The sequence below is a fragment of the Panthera leo genome, chromosome A3, assembly GCF_018350215.1.
Source record: "Panthera leo isolate Ple1 chromosome A3, P.leo_Ple1_pat1.1, whole genome shotgun sequence".
Taxonomy (NCBI): Eukaryota; Metazoa; Chordata; class Mammalia; order Carnivora; family Felidae; genus Panthera; species Panthera leo.
Window position 1 is genome coordinate 66,616,767 of NC_056681.1, and position 21,097 is coordinate 66,637,863.

At 48.0% G+C, this 21,097-nt stretch overlaps 1 long non-coding RNA gene across 1 annotated transcript in view; it reads left to right on the forward strand.

Moving 5' to 3' along the window:
- Positions 1-21,097, forward strand: part of LOC122216027 — a 66,031-nt gene that overhangs the window by 43,455 nt on the left and 1,479 nt on the right. Inside the window, exons 2-3 of the long non-coding RNA XR_006200663.1 lie at positions 4,446-4,575; positions 16,646-16,963. This is a non-coding gene — a long non-coding RNA (uncharacterized LOC122216027). The remainder of the gene's footprint in view (positions 1-4,445; positions 4,576-16,645; positions 16,964-21,097) is intronic.

Genomic DNA, 21,097 nt, shown 5'->3' on the forward strand with positions numbered 1-21,097 from the left:
AAAAAAAAAAAAACAGGAATGGTGGGGAAATGCCCTATTTCCTTCTGAACATTGAACCCATTCACAATAAAATGACAACTGTGATTGTCCCAAAGTTGGACAGTGAAATGCTGTCCAATTATTAGAGCTGGCATCAAGCCAACTAGAGCCCCCGATTAACACCAGCTGGGATGTTTAGAGGCTGATATATTGTTTTCTTGGCCTCCGTGACTGGCAGGTTGTTGATATCAGAACCCTGTAAAAATGTTTACCATTATTCTGGCTTTTCCTAATTAGAGATTCTAGAACCACAAGCTTTCCTCAGGGCCTCTGACATGGGGAATGGAATGTCAGGCATTGGAACAGAGCATGTGTGCAGCTGGGTGACCCACGTAGCTGAGCTTCCTATCTCTGTACAGGCCTTTCTGAAACCTGTCCCCTTCCAGTTTTATCTGGAAAGAAAGACTTGTGAAATACCCCTCTTGGAGCCTAGAAAACTTTTTAAAAAGGTCATTCCATTACTGTTAGAATGAGTATTTGAAAGGCTAAATTCCATTGTAGTGATAGCTAGCATTTATCTAGTATTTAGTATCCTTAAAGGTCTTACCGACACAGCATGAGGAATCTGAGGCCTGGAAATGGTGGATGTCCTGCCAAGGACACACAGATGGTCACTTGTACACTGAGAATTTGAGTGCAGTTCTGCATGTCTCCTGAACACCCTTAACTTTAACACACATCAGCAGTCAGACCTGCCTACATGGGCTGCTGATGGATCCCCTCAAACCCTCACAAAAAGAAACTCTCTCCATCCAGACTTGCTTTACATCAAGCCTGGGGGACTTATAGCTGTCTTGTCTGTATCCCCTTCTTGACCAGAAGGGTCAAGAGTAGCTGTGGAGAACCTATGACAGTTCCCTTCTTGCTCTTAAAAAAAAAAAAAAAAAAAAAAAAAAAGTTTCTTTCACTTATTTATTCACTGTAGAAAGTTAGAAAACTCCTGAAAAGCACTGGAGGAAAAAAATTTATCCGTAATTACAAAACCTTGAGATAAGCTTTTAAAACAGCTCCATGTATTTCCTTCACATACAACATGTTTTCAGAGGCCTGTTGACCCCAGACTCTCTAGTAGCTCCTAACCCTTGAGCATTAGTAGTGTTCACAGGCAGGCCCACCCTACATGCTACCCACAGAAGGTCCAAGAAACTATGACCTAGCACCCCTTGTGTCCTAGAAGCTTCTCCCTTTACTCTCATGGGTGAAGACTTTCTCCTCAACGTAACCTCCACAATACTGTGTCCTACAATCTTCCTGCCGCAGCTCAAAGTCAGAGTTTTGAAGCCAACTTTTAGAGAAGTCTGGAGAAATGACCGCAAGCAATGATACACTGTTGCCTCCCTGAACTTCTTATCCTGAGCATAATGCTGATTTGGTTCAAATCTGACGCTGGCTTTTTTAGAAGTCAGGCACCCTACTCAGGCTAATACAGAGTTATATTTACAGCTCTAATAAGTAACCATGTCATAAATCAACCAGCCCCTATCCCTCTAGACTAACAGAAATATAATGTGACCTGCATGTGTATTGTAAATTTTCTAGTGGCCACATAAAAAAGTAACAAGTGAAATTAATTTTTTTAAATATTTTTAACCCGGGATGCCTGGGTGGCTCAGTCGGTTGAGCATCCGACTTCGGCTCAGGTCATGATCTCACGGTCCGTGAGTTCGAGCCCCGTGTCGGGCTCTGTGCTGACAGCTCAGAGCCTGGAGCCTGCTTCGGATTCTGTGTCTCCCTCTCTCTGAGCCTCCCCCGTTCATGCTCTGTCTCTCTCTCTCTCAAAAATAAATAACCATTTTAAAAAATTAGAATTAATAAATAAATAAATAATAAAATATTTTTAACCCAAGATATTAAAAATATTATTGAGATAGTCTACAATCTTTTTGTGCTAATCTTTTGATATCCAGTATATACTTTATCCTTATGGCCCATCTTAATTTGGAGCAGCCACGTTTCAAGTGCTATATAGCCACACGTGACCAGTGGCTGCCATATTGGACAGCACGGCCACACCGATTTTAGCTCCATTTGGTGACCGGCAGCAGCCTCCCCTACCATATCCCCACTCTCAGGTCACTTCCCAGCTAGTCTTGAATGCTCCAGGAATGGGAGAAATGGAGAAAGGGTCTTTTTACACACTGAACAGCCCTGCCCTCTGGCATACTAGATAGCAGGAAGCTGAAGCTGATGAGAGTCTCTGCAGATCTGGTGATAGTAGGCTCAACATCCTTCAGTGCGTGAGCCCAGATCACCTTCCTGGAAGGCGGAGGAGCACATCCCACTCCCTTCTCAAAGCCCTCCCGCTGGCTTCCTATTGCATACACAGTAAAGTTCAAACTCCATATGCCGCTGCCTAGCTCTGATTTACCTCATCTTCAGCTTCTTTTCTCATGACTCCCCAATGGAACCTTAGCTAAAGCCAAGCCAGAGCAACCTGGCACTGTACAAGCAGGCCTGGCATCTTCCTGCCTCCAAGTCCTTGTGTATGCTACTTCTTCCCAACTAGAATGCCCTCACCTGCTTATTCCAGCCACATTCCGAAGACCTGGCTCTTCCTCTCTTCCCTGAGGCCTTAAGGACTTCTGCTTCAAGGGTCTTTGCCCTCCTCTGACATCTGTAACACATTCATCGGCAATAACCAGGTCCTGAGATGTCATATTTTAGGACATGTCTTACTTTCGCTTTAGGTTGTAAACACCTGCAGGGCAAGGCTCAGAGTCTTAAATAATAATACATGATGGTCAATGTCTATTGAGCACTTACTATGTTCCAGGCACTGTGCTAAGCACTTTACATTTAATTCTCACAACAACCCTGGTGAATTATTCCTATTTTATAGGTGACAAAACAGAGGCAAAGAGAGGTAACATACCCAGTCCCACAGCCAAGTGTGGCTCCAAACCCAGACAGTTTGGATACCAGTGCCTGACTACCACTTCCCACCTGACGCACGCTCCAGGGCCTCTCTGCTACATTTGTTCCTTCCCTAGCACAGTACTGTGAACTTAGTATACAGTAAAGACACATTTAATTATACGTCAGGGCACCTGGGTCGGTTAGGCATCTGACTCTTTATTTCGGCTCAGGTCATGATCTCACGGTTCGTGAGTTCAAGCCCCATGTCGGGCTCCACACTGCTGGTGTGGAGCCTGCTTTGGATTCTCTCTTTCCCTCTCTCTCTGCCCCTCCCCTACTCCCTCTCTCAAAATAAATAAACTTTAAATAAATAAATAAAATGTTAATTATATGTCAACCACTTGGGGTTTTTCCCAGAGCGTCTGACGGTGTGTTAGGCACATAATAGCGATGCCATAGAGATTTAAAAACTAACGCCCTGCACCCGCATGGCCACCACGGGACTGGGCACTTCTTGCATAGCCGTAGCACGGCTCCCTGCTCCGTACAACCAGCACCCCCAGCACCTACAGCACAGCTGTACCATCAGATGTTGCTCTATAACTAGATGTTGGCTTTGTTCTCAGTCTTGGTGCATGCCATGTGCAGCAAACAACACAGATCCCAAGAGTGGGGAGCAAAGAACATCCCCACGGGACACGAATGAATTCCTCCCCCATTTCTATCAACCTTATCTGCTTGTTGTGGCTCTTATCACTAAGAGGAAATTTAATCCCCCTCTTGGAACCCAAAAGTCACATACCCATTCCCCAAGGAGCTGAGATCATAAGAAAGACCAAAGTTTAGGATTACTCCTTGATAAGAGTCTTGTTTAAACAAGATCGCATATAAAAGCCAGTCTGATCTCCACACCCTTCTTCCCTCTGTTCTCCTCTCTGCTTTCTTCCTCCCTGCTTGGAAGATTATGAAATTGTGTAGTCCACCCCAGGGACTCAGGCTCTGACAGACCTAACGCCCATTGCTTTCAAACACACAAATCTGTTTCCCAGCCCTCTCTGGAAGCCAATGTTTGGGACTCCCCCAGGGCTGTTTGCTCAGACCAGTTCCTGGGCACTTCCCGTTGGCACTTGTTCGTTTACATTTTGAAACTAGAACAAAGTTCAACACCCGTTGGCTTCAGCACCCTATGAATTGCCCAACCCTGGTTAGAAAAATGCAGATAATAGCAACCTGGGAAAACTGCCCTCCTGAAATAGCACAGCCCCACAGCATTTTGGCAACAGGTTTCCCCGTGGTGAGTCTTCTGGCTCTGCAACAGTGGAGACACCCAGGGATGTAAACAGCAACGAGAAAAGGCCACTTGTGCCACTATTAGGTTTTGCGGTGGTGAGCGCATTTTTCTCCCCACAAAGCGTCAGTTGTAATTTTTTGTTGTTCCATTTAAACTTTGAATGAAAGTGTAAACACCGAGAGTTGAGGCCTTGTTGTCCTGCTTTTATGCTACGAGAGTTTCTCCCCCTCCTTTTAGTGACCTGGCTTCTCTATTTCAGCTCCTGTCTGCCCTGTCTGAAGACAACTTCCTTCAGGCTGCAGACCACTGCAGCCTCAAGAGCTGGGACGGTTAGAAGGAGGTAGCAAAGCCCCGTGCCTGGTGCCACTCCTGTCTGCGACAGGCCCTCGGTAAGTCAGGGTCACAGTTAGATTGGGCTGTTGCAGGCCACTGTGGGGGCATGCACTGGGGGGCCCCCTTGGCACTTGCCCGTCACACCGATACCTGGCAGGCTGGCCTGCTGGGCGGAGCGCAGGAGCTGGGGGTGGAAGCAGCCAGCTCCCCACACTGATCCCCTTTTACAGGATTCCAGGCCAGGGCCAGCAGCCCTTCGGCACAGAACTTTCTGTACATTCCACAGCAACTGAAAGGGCTTTTGTCCGCAACAGGAAGAACGAACGACAAAGGCAATTGTGCGTCTCCTTGCAGACCTGCACAGCAGGCTTGGAAAGAGAAACTTCTTTCCCCAAGAGACCAGTTTGCCTGAGCGACTGCAATCACAGATGTGGTCACACAGTCACACAACACGGGAGCATTGTGGTGTTCGAGTTCCCACGTGTGTGGCAGGGTGCTTATCGCACGTACAGTACACACCCTCACACATGCACACCAACCCCAACACACTGCTCCCATGCCAGCTGAGAAGGGCTGTGAGTTACACGCCACAAGTGCAAGGGGCCTCAGGAAGGCGTCCCGCTGACCCCCTCAGGAGCCATCGCTTGATTATTCCTCTCTTCTGGTGGAGCCACAAAGGTCTAGAGGGTCCTATGACTCGTCACAGGTCACATTGTTCTTTTTGAGACCCACACCCCATTCCTGTGAAGAACACTGGGCAGCATCAGAGAAAGACCTGTCTACAAGAAGCCTATCCTGGGGTCCCTTCAAACGCATAGTTATTCCTGGCCCATTGAGTTCTGGGTATAACTCCAGACCGCCCATATAAGATCCATTACATGGAAGAAATATTTCTCACCGGAGGAGAGTAGATCTCTCCTTTTGCCATTTTCTCCCTCCTCTTTTTCGCTTTTCCCCTGTAATTGCCATAATAGGAGGCCAAAGGTTTGAAGGGTTTTAAATTTTGTTTGTTAAAGGAAAAAGCTTTCCTTATCAAATGAAATTATTACGTATCAGTTTATTGCACCCTATGAATGGAATAACACAGCCCATTTCCCCTGCAGATCTGGCTGCCAGAATTCTCAGTGCTGAGTTTGGTGGATGGGTTAAAGCCACTTACTCAACCCAGGCACATCTGCTTCTCCCAACAGGTGTCTGCCCTGGTGTTTGTCTTTGATTTGTATCTTGTCGCATCCCAAGTTTTAACATCATAAGCAATCTTTGTGCTATGCAAAAAACTTTTATTGACCTGGGGGAGTTGGGAAATCTGAGTATTATTTCTGGCTCTGCCTGAATGATCAGTTCTACCTTGAGCAAGACATCCCCTCTCTCTGGGTCTTGATTTCCTCATTTGTGAAACACGAAGACTGAGCTGTCTGTGTCTCCTGAGCTTGCCTGTCACAGCATCACCAGGGGCTCTGGTTAATTGTACAGATCCCCAGGACCCTTGCCTGGATGGCAGGGGAGGCTGGAATCTGTATCTTTAAATCAAGCAGCCCAGTGGATTCTTATCTTCCAGCAAGTTTGGAAGACACTAACACCAGATAGTTGCTATGGTCTCGTTCTGCACTATGATATATAATTTATATAAATAATTTCTTAGAAAGAAGATGCAAAAGGATGAGGATTTTGAAGCTATATGTTTTCTATTTGCTGGATATAGTTTATTATTATCTTCAGTTTTCATTTATAAACACATGAGGGGCACGCTTCATATTTCCCCACCCAAGTGCTGGGTCTCCTGCCCATGCAGGCTGCGCTTCTTCAGGAGCTCAGCAAACATTTTCCCAGACACTTGCATGACTCCCCTCCCTCCACACCTTCCCCTGAGTGCTTGCTCAAACGTTACTTTGAGCAAATGTGAGAACTTCCGTGAGGCCAGTATCACAGCTTCACAGCTCCCTCCTTGTTTCAAATCCTCCTTAGCATGCATAACTGTGTAACCTCCTTAGCATGCATAACTTTTTCTCCTTAGCATGCATAACTATGTAACCTCCTGAATTTTCACTTATCTATCTTGTTTGTCATCTGTCTTCCCCACTAGAACACAAGCTCCTTAAGGGGAGGGATTTTTTTGTCTGTTTTATTCTCTGGTATAGCTTCAGTGCCTGGGCTGGGACACGGTAGTTGCTCAATCAATATTTTTGTAATTGGTAAATGAAATCCCTACTGGACGAATGAATGAATGAATGAATGAACGAACGAAATTCCAGAAAGTGTCCAGACGTTTAATCCCAGGGAACAGCTTCTCCATACCCATGCCGGCTCCAGGCTTCCAGCAACTGTGTTCTAGTTCGTTGCTCATTACACACAGATAACATTGGAATCCCATGATTGAGGCTCTTCTTGGGAGGATATTACTCAATCCTGCCTTGGTCCTGTGGGATTGGCCTCAGGGCACACAAAGCTCCCCAGGCCCCCCACTCACAGCTTACTTCTTGATGCATGACCCTGACTGTGTCCTTTGACACAATCCCCTTTTTTCTCTCCTTTTCCACTAGGATCCACTGAGACCTCGGTCACCTTTGCTCCAGGCTGGGGTTGTCCACCTCCCAGCCACACTCCTGAACCTTTCTCTAAAAAGAAAATGTTCTCGGAGTGCCTGGGTGGCTCAGTCGGTTAAGCATCCGACTTTGGCTCGGGTCATGATCTCACAGTTTGTGAGTTCAAGCCCCGTGTCGGGCTCTGTGCTGACAGCTCAGAGCCTGGAGTCTGCTTTGTGGATTCTGTCTCCTGCTCTCTCTGCCTCTCCTCCGCTCGTACTCTGTCTCTCTCTCAAAAATAAATAAAACATTAAAAAAAATTTTTTTAATTAAAATAAAAAAATAAAAAGAAAATGTTCTCATTTAACAGAGGGGAAATGGCAGATGCTGGGATCCATCTCCCAGCGAGAGGGAGGCCAGGCAACCCTTTAATTTTAGTTTTTGAAGTAAACTGTATACCTAGAGTGGGGCTTGAACTCATGACCCTGAGATCAAGAGTTTCATGCTCTACCAACTGAGCCAGCCAGGCGCCCCATTAGAAGCTTTTAAAATTTAGCCAGCTACCACACCTCAGATTAATTACTTCCAATTCCCTGGAACAGGGGTCTGGGCATTATCATTTTTAAAGCTCCCAGGTAATTTCAGCGTCCAGTCCGTGTTGAGACCTCAGGGCAGGGGGATCAAGCCCCCACCACATATGCTAACACCTGCTCTCTCTGAAGCCCCTTTCCTGCCTCCTGGGCCAAGGGTTGCCCAGACCACAGAACTCTCTAGAGGCTGGATTAACCCTTTGGGCTCTGCACTTCTGCCCTGACGACTTCAGCAGCAACAGCCTCAAGGCCCCACATGGGTGGTTCTGTTCTCCCAACTCTTCTCTCTCCCAGCTCTTCTCTCTTTTGGTGGAGGAAGGGACAGGATATTAGTAAGTGGTTGAGGAACAATGCCACAGGTCTGGGAATCAAGAGGCTTGGACTTTAGTCCTCTCTGGGAGCCCATGTGACCCTGGCCCAGTCACTTGTTCCATTCAATACCTGTAATCAGATAGGTCAGTTCTGAGTTTCAGGGAAATTCATGTATTTGTGAAGCGACAGCGTATGCCACTGGTCCATACAGTGACTTTGTGCAAATCCAAGCGAATTCTGGATTTTGATAGTCCCTCAGCTGCCTGCTCGTATATAATGAACAAGTATACCTGGCCTGAATGAAACACACCTTAAAGGAAATTTAATTGGCGAAGAAAATACTGGACCTGTACCTCCACCTGAGATGAAATGATGGGTCTGCAAATGGGAAAGGGTGGAGGAGAGAGGAGGCTCTGGGATCTGCTGTGGAATCTCTTGCAGCCTCAAATGGCCCCTGTGCGGGGCTGGGACAGACCAGCAGCAGACGGCTCAGCGTGCATGCTCTCAGCCACGCAGGGGAGCTGAGACCTGGTTTGCAAACCTAGCAATACATGCTTATGTGCCTGTGTTCACAAAGAGAAGCTGGAAAATAGAACATATTTTTTAAATGAAGATTAAATAGAGTCACTGAAGCTACAGATGTTCATCTTCCATCTGGACATTTTGAAATTGGTCAAATTTGCTCTGAGATACTTCCATCCCCACTCTGCCTTCTCCCCTTCTCTGTGCCCTCTTGGCTTTTTTAAATGTCCAGTGTCCCCAGTGCTCTGCTTACCATTCTCCCTTTCTCAACCACCTCACCCCCACCCCATTCCCATTCTACCCTTCCAGTTAACTTGAAAAGTTGTTGGAAAGACTACAGATTAGACAGATCTGGATTCAATTCCCAACTAACTGGGTGCACCTGAGGCAGTTAACAAAACCCATTTGAGCCTCAGGTTCTTCATCTGTAGAATGGGGATAATGATACTTAGCTGATATAATGGCACTTAGTTGATAGCGTTGCTGTGACAATTAAACAAAAATATACACAGAGTATCAGGCATATAATAGGTGTTTGATAAATGCAGACAGATTCTACCATTTTTCTCTCTGGAAAGGTGCTGCCCTTATTTACTTAAGCCCTAGTACATATTTCGATCATATCTTCCTTTTCCTATACGTGTGGGTATTAATGCTTTCGTTGTTGTTGGGAAGCATTGCTATATCTTGAGCAGCCCCAGGCAGCTCATTTCCTGAAATGCACTACTCTTTGCAAATACTCAGTCTTGGAGGGGCAGCGGCAGGGAGGCCAAGCTGTGTGGAAGAGGGCAGGGTGCCCTGGCTTTATGCATGCTTAACAGGTAGCCCACCGGGACAAATGGTGTTGGGTCTTGGGGACACATGTGTGGACACCCCCTTGGCCTCAAAGGCACAACAGGATGCAGCCGCCTGCTCTTGAGCCTCGCAAGCCCTGACGATGCTGAGGGCATGCCCTCTGAAAAGCCAGGGTCTCCACGCCTCTCTGAGGAGCCCTGCCCACTATTGAAGCTGCTCGTCATTCTTCCACACCCCTGTCCTTTCCTAAAAGGCTCGGGCCATAGGTTTCCCACTGACTCTCTAAAGTGAGCTGCTGACCTAGACCTCAATACAGAGGGAGCACCGCGGCTTCCTTCAGCCTGGCATCCTAGGCCTTGCCAAGGGAACAGCAGCCTCTTGGATGCCAAGATGGAGAGGAAGCACCACTCAGGTGACATCGGCTCTCCTCTTGGGCACCTGTGGCTCCCATGTCCGTGTGAGCACCTGCCCCCTTTTAGGGCAGCCTCTTCTGTTGTCTCCATTGTCCACTGTTCTCATAGCCCCACACTCTGAGGCAGGACCTCCTAACATTTTAGCCTTTGTTTGGAAAGAGTATAAAATCTCTGTGCATTTTGAAGCAACAGAGCTGAGTCACAACCAGCAGAGAGCTCACTTCTTTCTGTCACAACGGACCATGACTGTGAAGCCTCGTCCCCAAGGCACCTCCCCCTCAGCTTTCACAACCTTTCACAACCAAACAGTCCAAGCTGCTGAAGCTCAGGGTGTGTGGGTCAGAGCCTGCTCGATGCTATGGTGGGGGTGGGCATCTAGCCTTGTGCTGGAGACAGTAGTTAAAATCTATGAAAAGCTAGCTCTCCCCAGGAGGGAAGGACACTTCCTAAAAGAAGAATCTAGATGTCTTTCTCTGTTCTGTCAGTAAGTCATTTCTGTTGTAGATCGAAAGCAAATGTAGGTATTATTATCAAAAATAATCCCTTTGGGGTGCCTAGGTGGCTCAGTCGGCATCTGACTCTTGATTTTGACTCAAGTCATGATCCCAGTGTCATGGGATTGAGCCCCCGCATCAGACCCCACACTGAGCGTAGGGCCTGCTTGGGACTTTCTCTCTCTCTCTCTCTCTCTCTCTCTCTCTCTCTCTCTCTCTCTCTCTCCCCCTCTGCTCCTCTCCCCTGCTTGCACTCTCTCTGTGTCTTAAAAAAAAATCATTTTTTATTATAAAATCAGTATGTGTTAATTTGTTGAAAACCCAGAGAAGCAAAACAGAAACATAAAAAGCAGCACAGCCCTCCCCCCCCCCATCTGCATGTTTACAGTAACAACTACTTATTGAATGGTATAAGCTAGGCGGAGTGCTAAGCCCATCCTGTGCATTTTTAAATTGAATCCACACAACCCTACACAATAGATATTATTTAAACCTCCAGCAGATAATTAAACAGTCTCACAGAGGGTAAGTGTACAGTCAATAGGGAACAGAGCTGGGATGTGCACACACACCTCTCACCATGGACTAGAAGACTTTATTCTCTGTTAAGGGGCTTTCAGGCAGCAGAGGGAGCTGAGGAGCTTTTTCCAGCCCCTACATCTCAATCCTACAGCAGCCCCCCACTCTGGCATTCCTGCCTGGTTGGCCAACCCTGCCCATACCCACCTGCCCACCTGCACCAGCTTCTGCAGTCGCTTCATCTTTGCAGCCACAGCAACACATTTGCATGTAGCCCCTGGGGTGGCTACACACCATGGACAGAACTCTTCCTATTAGGGCTGCTGATATAGGAGCCAGAGGCCCTGCCCATCAGTACCTTACAGGGTGACCTTGGACAAGATCCTTGAGAGTTATTATTATTATATAACTCTTATGGGAATAATAGCAATCAGTTTTTCCTGTGGTTCTAAAGGAGGTAAGGTAGGGGTGCCCGGGTGCCTCAGTTGGTTAAGTGTCCAGCTTTGGCTCAGGTCATGATCTCACGGTTCATGGGCTCGAGCCCCACATCAGGCTCTGTGCTGACAGCTCAGAGCCTGGAGCCTACTTCAGATTCTGTGTCTCGCTCTCTTTCTGATCTCCCCTGCTCGTGCTCTGTCTCTCTTTCTCTCTCAAAAATAAATATTAAACATTTTTTTAATAAAAAATAAAAACCTAAAGGAGGTAAAGTACACAAGACCATCATTACCGGTGGTTTAAAATGACATAGAACAGTTACCGAGAAGGCAAGAATAAGCTGTATAAAACATGTTCACAATGTGTACAGAGCATTTGATGACATGAGACAATAAGAACAGATACAGGCAGATCACCATGACACCAAAGGTGCCTTAGTTGTGGAACAGGGATAGGCAAATGCATATTGATCAGAAAATTTACCCGACATGCCAACCCAGAGCAGGCAGGTTCCATGTGACATTGGATGAATTGGGGGGCTGGAACCACCCCCCATTCAATGTGTGAGGGTGCGACTGAGATTGGGCTGGAGTCAGGAGAGCCTGGGCCAAGAACACAGGCCTGATTTTTCATCTGGTGCGGCCCTTCCTGGAAGAGGCTGAGTCCCATGATCCCGGCCTGTTTTGGACTTTCTGGAACCTGGAAAAACATCCCATAGGCTTTGTCTCTTTGAACCTCAGAATAAGAAGACTAAACAGCAACAAGGGAAGAGAGTGGGCTAAGGGTTGCAATCTCTACATCTAAGCACGTCAGCCCCACCAGCCCAAAGTGGTCAAATCAAGCTGCTGACTTGTCATCTCATGGCCCTTCTGGGTCTCACATCCTGTGGGCTTGTTTTTTTTTGTTTTTGTTTTTTTTTGTTTTTTTTAATGTTTATTTAAAGACAGAAAGCATGTAAGCAAGGGAGGGGCAGAGAGAGGGGGACAGAGGATCTAAAGCAGCCTCTGTGCTAAGAACACAGAGCCCCATGAGGGGCTTGAACTCACGAACCATGAGATCATGACCTGAGTTGAAGTCAGATGCCTAACTGACTGAGCCACCCAGGCACCCCTGCCCTGTGGTTTTAATAGCCATCTCCTGCAACAGGAAGAAGAAAGTACCATATTTCTCCTGGGCTTTGACAGGCTCTTAAAACAATGCTGTTTCTGTTTCAGATGATGATACCCTGAAATGATCTGCCCATCCCTACAGCTTCTCATGAACCCAGTCAATAATTAATTGACCAACTCACATTCCTAGAAAGGACACTGTTGAAGACCCAGTGCTGTGTTGGGCCTATGAGGTTGCTCAGAGGTTCACAACCCTGTCCCTGTCCTCAAGGAGGTTAGCCTTCAGATGGTGTTTCAGTCACCTTGGAGCTCACCATGGGCACAGGAAGAAAGAAAAAAAAAAACAGTACAGGAAATGCCTTCCTTGGTGTCAGCCTCAGGACATTTGCCTATGTCTGGAAATGTTTACATGGGGATTGCACCGTATGGAGCGTTACACCACATACATCTGCCTTTGCAGTTGTATTGTCCTTGCATATTTCCACAGGCTGAGAAAGGGAAGACAAGTAACGTTCCTGGGCTCCTCCTGTGGGTCAGCACTGTACCAACAGCTGACTGGGATTATTCATCCTCACACTGCCTCGTGGGAAGCTTCAGGAATCTGCTGTGCAGGGGGCAGATCTCAGCTCTGAGAGGCAGGAGTGCTGAGCTCAGGGGGCTGGAGCTGAGAGTGTGGGTCTGTTAGCTATTGGTTGTGGGGGTTAGCCATAAGGTGACGAGGCATGTTTCCAGCTCATTAAGGGCCTTGGGTGCTGGCTAAGGAAGTTTCTCCTGGCTGCTGAGCTGATCAAGTCTGTGGGGAAGCTCTGTGGCAGCTGTGTGAGGGCTGGCAGGAAGAGGGGGAGGGACTGCAGAACAAGACTAGAGGAGAGGGCTCCGGAAGGGCAAATCTGATGTCCTTCTCCTCCTCCTCCCCACACACAGAAGAATGGTCTCTGGACTCAAGTAAGTCATTTTAATAACCCAGCTTTAGATTTTAGACCCAAGCAGTGGCCCCTATATTAATCTGGATAGTCAAAATTGGCCACATTGAGACAGCTGAGCGAGGGAGCTTGTGCTGTGAGTAGCAGCCCGGCTAGGTGACTGCTACAAGGACAAACAGAGGAGACTTGGCATCATGACTGAGGGAGCACCCGGGGAGAGGTGGGGGAAGGCGCTAACTGTAGATTTAGGCAGGCCTGGTTCTGAAATCTGGCTCTGCCATTTATGAGCCATAAGACCTGGAAAACATCATTTAAGCTCGTTGGTCCTCTTTCCCTCACCTGTAAATAGATTTCATCATCCCCCTCTTGCATGATTATGGAATTAGAGTATTCAAAGTGCCTAGCACACGGTTGGCGCTCAGTGAATGCAGCTAGTGTGACCTCTCCTAGTGGCTCCCCAGTGCTGGCCCCATCAGCCTGGTCTGCCCTGTGGAGTAACAGTGCCTTTTAGTGGCTGAACAGGGAATGACAGGTCTTCTAGGTGCCCTGGCCCTGCTTCTGCCCCACCCCACATCCCACAGGCTACAAGTCTCCATTGTCCTACTCAATCAGAGCTGACAACAACTCAGACCCAGCCAGCATGCACCTCTCAAAAGAGCCCAAACCCCACTCTGGTCAGCAGGGGACAGGCTTCGTTGTTCTAGTACTGGAGGACCTCAAACCCGGTGGGTTCTGAATCTTGGTCTAGGAAGAAAACACAACCTTGAGTAGCTTGGGAACAGTTTTCTAGAAATGGCCATGACCTCCAACCCCTCCAACCCCACCCCGAAGAACCGTGTGAGTTGAAAGCAAAATTCCAGCTGCACAGCCAGGCATTCCCCAGCAAAACAAGGAGGAAAGCCATTCAACAAACACCAGGCACCGTCCGGGTCGCTGGTTCCACCAGGCTGCAGATACCACCGCCAGCAAGCACAAAGCCCTGCTCCCTCAGGTAGCTGACCATTTAGTGGGATAAAGACATCAGCCAAACAGTCACCCGGATATATAACTGCAGACCATAATAAGGTCATGAAGGAAAGGTTCAGGGTGCTGAGTTCACCAAGGACCAGATAAGGGGCTCCCACAGGCCTCAGGAGCACCTCACTAGTTAAGGTCCCGCCCCTAGGCTCTGTGCACTTAGCATATATTTGAATGTTCACTACATTTTGGAGGTGGGATGACATGGCTCTGTGCTGTCTACCCCTCAGATTGGTAGACAGGAGTCAGAGAAGTCACCAAAGGATGAACAGGCATTAGTAAGTGCTGGTTTTTATTTTTATTTTTTTATTTTTTTTTTTTTTTAATGTTTATTTTATTATTTTTGAGACAGAGAGAGACAGAGCATGAACGGGGGAGGGGCAGAGAGAGAGGGAGACTCAGAATCGGAAGCAGGCTCCAGGCTCCGAGCCATCAGCCCAGAGCCCGACGCGGGGCTCGAACTCACGGACCGCGAGATCATGACCTGAGCCAAAGTCGGACGCTTAACCGACTGAGCCACCCAGGCGCCCCAGTGCTGGTTTTTAAAAAGAGCATGCCCAGAAGCAGTTCAAAGCTCCTGAGGTGGGATCCCATGGGGCATCTTGGTGCACAGAAATCAAGGGTAGTGGCAGTAACTCTGGAGCAGTAAGCAGGGGCCAGGCCATGAGGCATCGGGGGTCATAATCAAGAGTGCAGATGTCACTTTTAGTGCTTCTGCTTCCCTGTCACCCACCCACCCACCCACCCCACCCGCCTGCTGGGACAAGCCCCTCATGCTGCCTTCCTCTTCCCCTCACTGCCCAGGGTGCCTCTGTTAAGTCTTTTCTGGACTCCATCCTTTTTTCCCTTCTCTCTGTAGCAACCTATCAAATGTGTCAGAGATTTTTTTCCCTTTCTTCCTTCCTCTCTTCTTTCCACAGAAAATCCTAAGTAAAAACTGGCATTCAAAACCAAAGTCCCATGCCTAAGCTGCAAGGATTTCTTGCCAGCCCTGTGTGCCCTGTGCTAGGCCTGGGGATGAGAGAGAAGATATGCTCGAGAAAATATGCTCCTTCCTTACCCCTAAGGGGCTTCTCATCTTGTCCTGAATCCAAAGACTGCCTCTCAACTACGCACTACTACATTCTGAGCCCTGTTGTTGGAAACAACACTTATAAATGCTCCCTCTCTTTCTGAACATTCAGGTCCCCACGCGGGAATCAACCTGGTGGGCAGTCAGTTCATCTGGCAAATGGCTTGAGGTACACAGGAAGGGGCACTGTACCTGGAGCCAAACGCCTGGGTTTGTAACCTGGCTCTGCCATTTTTCAAAACTGTGTGTCCTTAAATTTTTTGACTTCTCGGGGCTTTGGTTTCTTCTTTGATAAAGTGGGGAATAACAGGACTTTCCTGCCTACCTTGCAGAGGGTTTACGAGGATCAGATGAGGCACTGCAGTGGTCCCCACATAAGGCTTCTGTGACAGGTGGCAACTGTGAGGACATTTTCACCAGCCCAGGGTGAGATGAGGAAAATAAGGTCAGTGGAGGGAGGCATTCACAAAGGTAGATTTATTCAAGGGGAAGGACTGGCCATTATTCTGAGATTGTGTCCTTCTTTGCATTGAAACTGCATTTGTTTCATGAAATGATGTTAGAAGATTTTTATGAATGTTTTCACTTCACAAAATAAAAGGTAACTATTCAGTTTGGGGGGAAACTCACTGCTCTGTGAAAACCCAAATCCACCCGAGTAAGTGAACCCTCTGCAAACCACAGGTACTACTCTTGCTGCCCCACCTCCTGGACTCCTGGCCACAGCCCTCTCATCCTGGAGTTAAAAGCAAAGTTTCTGGAACCCAACTGTTAGGGCTTCAACACCGATAATACACTTTCTAGCTGTGTGTGATTGTGGACACGTTGCTTATGCTTGAGTTTCAGTATCTATAGTGAAGACTAAATGTAAGGGACGTGAAACAGCGCGTGGCACCTATGGACACCGATGAATGTGAGCTGTGATTATTATATTATTTTTCCTCCCAGCCCCAGCTCACCAGGTCACAGCTGCCTGTGCCAAGCCTTACGTCATTATGCCCTCGGGTTCTCTTTCTCCATCTCCAAGGCCTTTCTAGATCTGCCTTTAGGGGCCAAGAAGCCATTGGTTTCTCATAGAAAGTTCTGGGAAGGGAAACGTACAGAACTGTTCCTAATAAGCAGAAAGAAGAAGAGGGGTTTTAACTCTACTGTGGTGTGTGTGTGTGTGTGTGTGTGTGTGTGTGTGTGTGTGTGTGTGTGTGTGTTTTCCTTTCCATCTAAAACTCTGTCCATTGACTTGCAAATGAGGAATTGCTTTCAGGTTTTCAGCCATCTTTTGCCACGGCTAAGCCCGGAAGTGAACTTGGAAGCTGAAGACTTGAGAGGGGCACGTGCTTGGCAGAGACCAGGTGTTTTGGTTTGTTTTAAGAGAATCCTTTTCTACTTCGGTTTCCCCTTTTCAGGACACAGACTCAAGACCTCTTCCGCTTGTGGCAGACATGCATGCTCTCCATCATTCGCTAACAAGACGTCACAGCATCTGTCTCCCTTGTGATTAAAAACATGCGGGGAGCTAGAACACACATATGCCTCAAATGCTTCTGTTCCAATAAGAGAAAACTCACAGCTGGCCCTGGGCTGGGGCCAGCCCATCCAGATCTGAGCATAGGAAGACAAGAGGCTTGGTCCTGAACTTCCAGAACAAGCTGAAAACACCAGCTAGCCCCCGATTCCACTCTCCGTGGGAGTTGGCCACTGATGCCACCGTGGAGCCCACAGAGGTAACGCCCTTTTGCTCTTGCTTATAGCTTGTGGTATCTGCATAATCGACAATGGAAAGTTTGTCAGCAAAGGCGTTTCCATATTTTTTTATACTTTGAACAATATAAATAATGGACACCGCAAGGTTTTTTGTTAGACTCTACTCTTTGTCCCTAAGTGCACTAAAAAGCACACAGAGGGTTTTTCCTTTCAGAGGTGCTTTAATCCAGGCCTGGCTCCAGGATTTATTTGTGGTTCCCTGGGCTCTGCCCTCTCTCCTGCACTGCCCACACCCCTAGCCTGGTGGCCAGATGGCTCAGGCAAGCCACAGATGTCCCCAGGAAAAGAGGAAACAGGTCTAACCCAACATTAGAGGCAAGACTCCTGCGGGGCACCTGGGTGGCTCAGTTGGTTGAGCGTCTGACTTTGGCTTGGGTCACAATCTCGCTGTTCGTGAGTTCGAGCCCTGCATCGGGCTCTGTGCTGACCACTCAGAGCCTGGAGCCTGCTTCAGATTCTGTGTCCCCCTCTCTCTCTCTGCCCCTCCCCTGCTTGTGCTCTGTCTCTCTCTGTCTCTCAAAAATAAATAAATATTAAAAAAAAATAAAAAACACTTAGAAGCTAGACTCCTGAGAGTCCCCCTAACTGAACAACCCAGGACATAGGGGCCCCCGTGAAAGCGCTGCTCAGAGGAATGGAGGGTGCCCACTGGCTGTGCCGACCAGAGACCCCAGGAGCTGGGGTTTGGGCCCCCTTCTCCTGCTGGATGTGGGCTCTATGAGGAAGGGGTGGACACGAAGGCTGAGGGAGGGGCACGAGCAATGCCCACTACTCAGTCATTCTTGAGCTTTGGAAACTACATAAAAGTAATGGACACTCTCCCTTGAAAACTGAACTTATACCAATGACATAAAACTGTGCCTCCAAATTTAGAGGGTTTGTGGGCTCTTGAAGTCCACCTCTGGGGGCTAAGAACGCCTCCACTGCCCTATTTGGCTCAGCAGCTGTTACAACATGCCAACTTGGAAGAGCTCACACCTTTCTGCCCACTCCTCCTCTGAAACCTTCCGGGGTCCTCCCTCATCTGAATGTCCCCTCCACCTGGTGCCACTGTCCCTCTGCACCTTAGTTCTGCCACCTCCTCACTGCTCCTTGAGGTTTCCTGCAGGTAGCCTTTGAGACTGCCCCTTCTCTACCTGATTGCTTTTCCTGCTTTCTCTTTCAGACTAAACACTACCCTAAAAGCTGAGCCCACCCAGAGACCCCACCCCTACAGAGCCCAGTCTCATCTGAAGCCTGTAGCTCCTTCCCTCGTGGTTCCCATGGAACACTGTGCTCTGGCTGTCAGCTGGCTCATAGAACAGAAGGATCTCTAACTTGCTCAAAAGCAGAATAGGCCTCCTTGTTCCCAGACTCCTTCACTCCAGCAGGAACTCGGTGCACAGTCACTGAGCATTTGCTCAGCTCCATCCTTTCCCAGTTTGTCCACATCTTCTCACTCTGTTTCCCTCCACCCTGGCTGGACTGTGGAACTCAGCCAGGTGCCATGATCCACACAGGGAGGGGACATGTGACTCTGGCCTCCCCAGCATAGGCCCTAAATAGCTGAGCCAGCAGGGCCTGGAGCATGCATGTTATTGGTTTTACTGACTACAAGTCTTTATGACCATCCAGGAACTCAGATAAGTAGCAAATTATCCCCCAAGTTACTCCCTTAGTGTCTCCGACCCTGAGAGGGCATGCAGCCTCCAAGAACCACAAACCATGCAGTGGGATTTCAATGGAAGGAAGTAAGAATCTGTGGCATGTGTTCTCTGTTTAATTGAACACATTGTCTTAGAACATCTACCACCTGCCTGGAATTGTTCTAGAAAGTAAGGATACATCAGCAAACCGACAAAGTCACCATCCTTCTAGAATGTCCCTTCTAGAGAAAAAAGGTAGACAATAAACAAATAAGTGTAATATTTAGTATGCCGGATGGTGAAAGTAGTTTGAAGGAAAATAAAGTTGAGGAATGGGAAAGGGGACGAAGGGAGTAAGAGCAGGTTTGGAATGCTCAGCAGTGTGGTCAGAGTTCATTGATGGAGTGACATTTGAGCAAAGGCCTAAAAGAGAGGAGGGATCAAGCCCTGCAGAGAGGTGGGGGAAGGGCTTTCCAGGCAGGGGAAGAGCAAGTGCAAAGGACCTGTGGTGGGGACAGGTCCAGGGTGATGGAGAACAGTGTGGAGGGCTGAGTGGCCACAGCAGAGTCAAAGTACTTGGTGTCCAGACCTGGGTTTGGCCTTCAGAGCAATTCAAGGGAAGGGGACAACACAGTCCTTCACCTCAGAGAAGGAAGGAGCCTCTAAAGCCCACACAGCAAATGCGGCAATAATAGCTCACCTGGAAAAGAGAGAGTCCAAGTCCATGCTACACAAGCTCAGAAGAGAAAGCTCAGGACTCTGGAGCAGGCAGAGAGGGCTTCAAGGGACGGTAGAGACCAGCTGAGGAAGCACTGGACAGGCAGGGAGGAAGGGAGCTGGGGCACAGTGCATACCATGGGGCATTCTGATCAACTATCAGCCATGCTCCCTGTGAATAAGTCTCTGAAATTATTGCAGCTTGGGATTTGGCAAGACAAATCAATAGAGGTTCGTAATGTGCAGGTATTTTCTCCCAGCAAGAGAAATTCTATATCAAGGCTTCTGTCTTTTCTCATTACAAAAGTCCTATTGCTGTACAGTATGAATGTCTTCTGGACATCAGCATTAAAGGAGGGAGTGGGGATTTACAGTAGGAGAGACTGACCAGCAAAGGAGCCTGGACTGCCCAGAGCAGCCTCTACAGCGAGACTCAGGAGCTGCCCTTCCCCCAGAACCCTTAAGGGTTCTCTGTGCCACAAATCTTTCCTGCCTGATCGAAGGCAAATAACCCTGGGAGAATCATATTCCGAGCCCATCACACACTTATGCCTGCTGTCTTCCTTAGTTCGTTGTTTTATTCATTTGATTATTCACCAATTCATTCAACAAATTTTTATTCTTATTATTCTGAGGTTGTCAGTGGCTACCTACTCTCACCCCATGGCCCCTTGAGAAGTTCATCTGAAGCCATGAAAACCTGATAAATCATCTTTAATAAGAGCCCAGTAACTTCAGATGCCATATGGACAGAACCAGAAGAGGGTCCCTACCCTCTGCTACCTCCAGGGCTAGCTCCCTATGGTGGTATGAATGAAATGAAAATACAGGGTCTCGGGGCGCCTTGCTGGCTCAGTCGGAAAAGCACAAGACTCTTGATCTTAGGCTCATGAGTTAGAACCCCACACAGGGCGAAGAGATTACATACATACATACATACATACATTTAAAGAAAACACAGGGTCCCTTATTCAAAAAGCAAGGAAAGAGGTGCCTCAGTAGTGCATATGACTCCTGATCTCAGGGTTGTGAGTTCAAGCCCCATGTTGAGTGTAGAGCTTACTTAAAAAAAAACCGGGGCTCCTGGGTGGCTCAGTTAAGCGTCCAACTGTCAGTTTCGACTCAGGTCATGATCTCATGGTTCGTGAGTTCGAGTCCCACATTGAGCTCTGTGCTGACCGTACAGAGCCTGCTTGGGATTCTCTCTCTCTCTCTCTCAAAATAAATAAACTTAAAAAATTAAAACATTAAAAAACTGCAAAAAGGAAGGAAAACATGCCATTAAAAGCATTAAAATATGAAACTTTCTTTTCTTCCATGGTCTCTCTTTCTCACACTCTCGTGGTGTTTCTTATCTGCTATTTAATGTTATGCTTCTTTGGGCACAGGGATGTTGTAAGATGAGTGCAAGCCCTCACAGACGCTGAGGGTGGGTTGCCCGCTGACTGCATGAGCACACACAGCCCATCAGCTCTGGAATTCCTCCTTTAGCCAGCCACCAGACTGACATGCCATGCTCCAGGCAAAACCCACGATGGATGGGAGAGCCCTAAAAGGATTAAACCTCTGTGCCAGGACATGCTCAATACCTGGAGCAGCTGTGGTAAGGGATTGACCCCTGCCGCTGCCTGCCTAATGTACTGTGGCACTGGCAGCCCTGGGTACACATGCTCAACTATCATTCTCCCTGTACCTACATGCAGGCCCCTACCCAGGGCAGGGGGTGACAGCAGTGAGGGCATGCATGAGGGC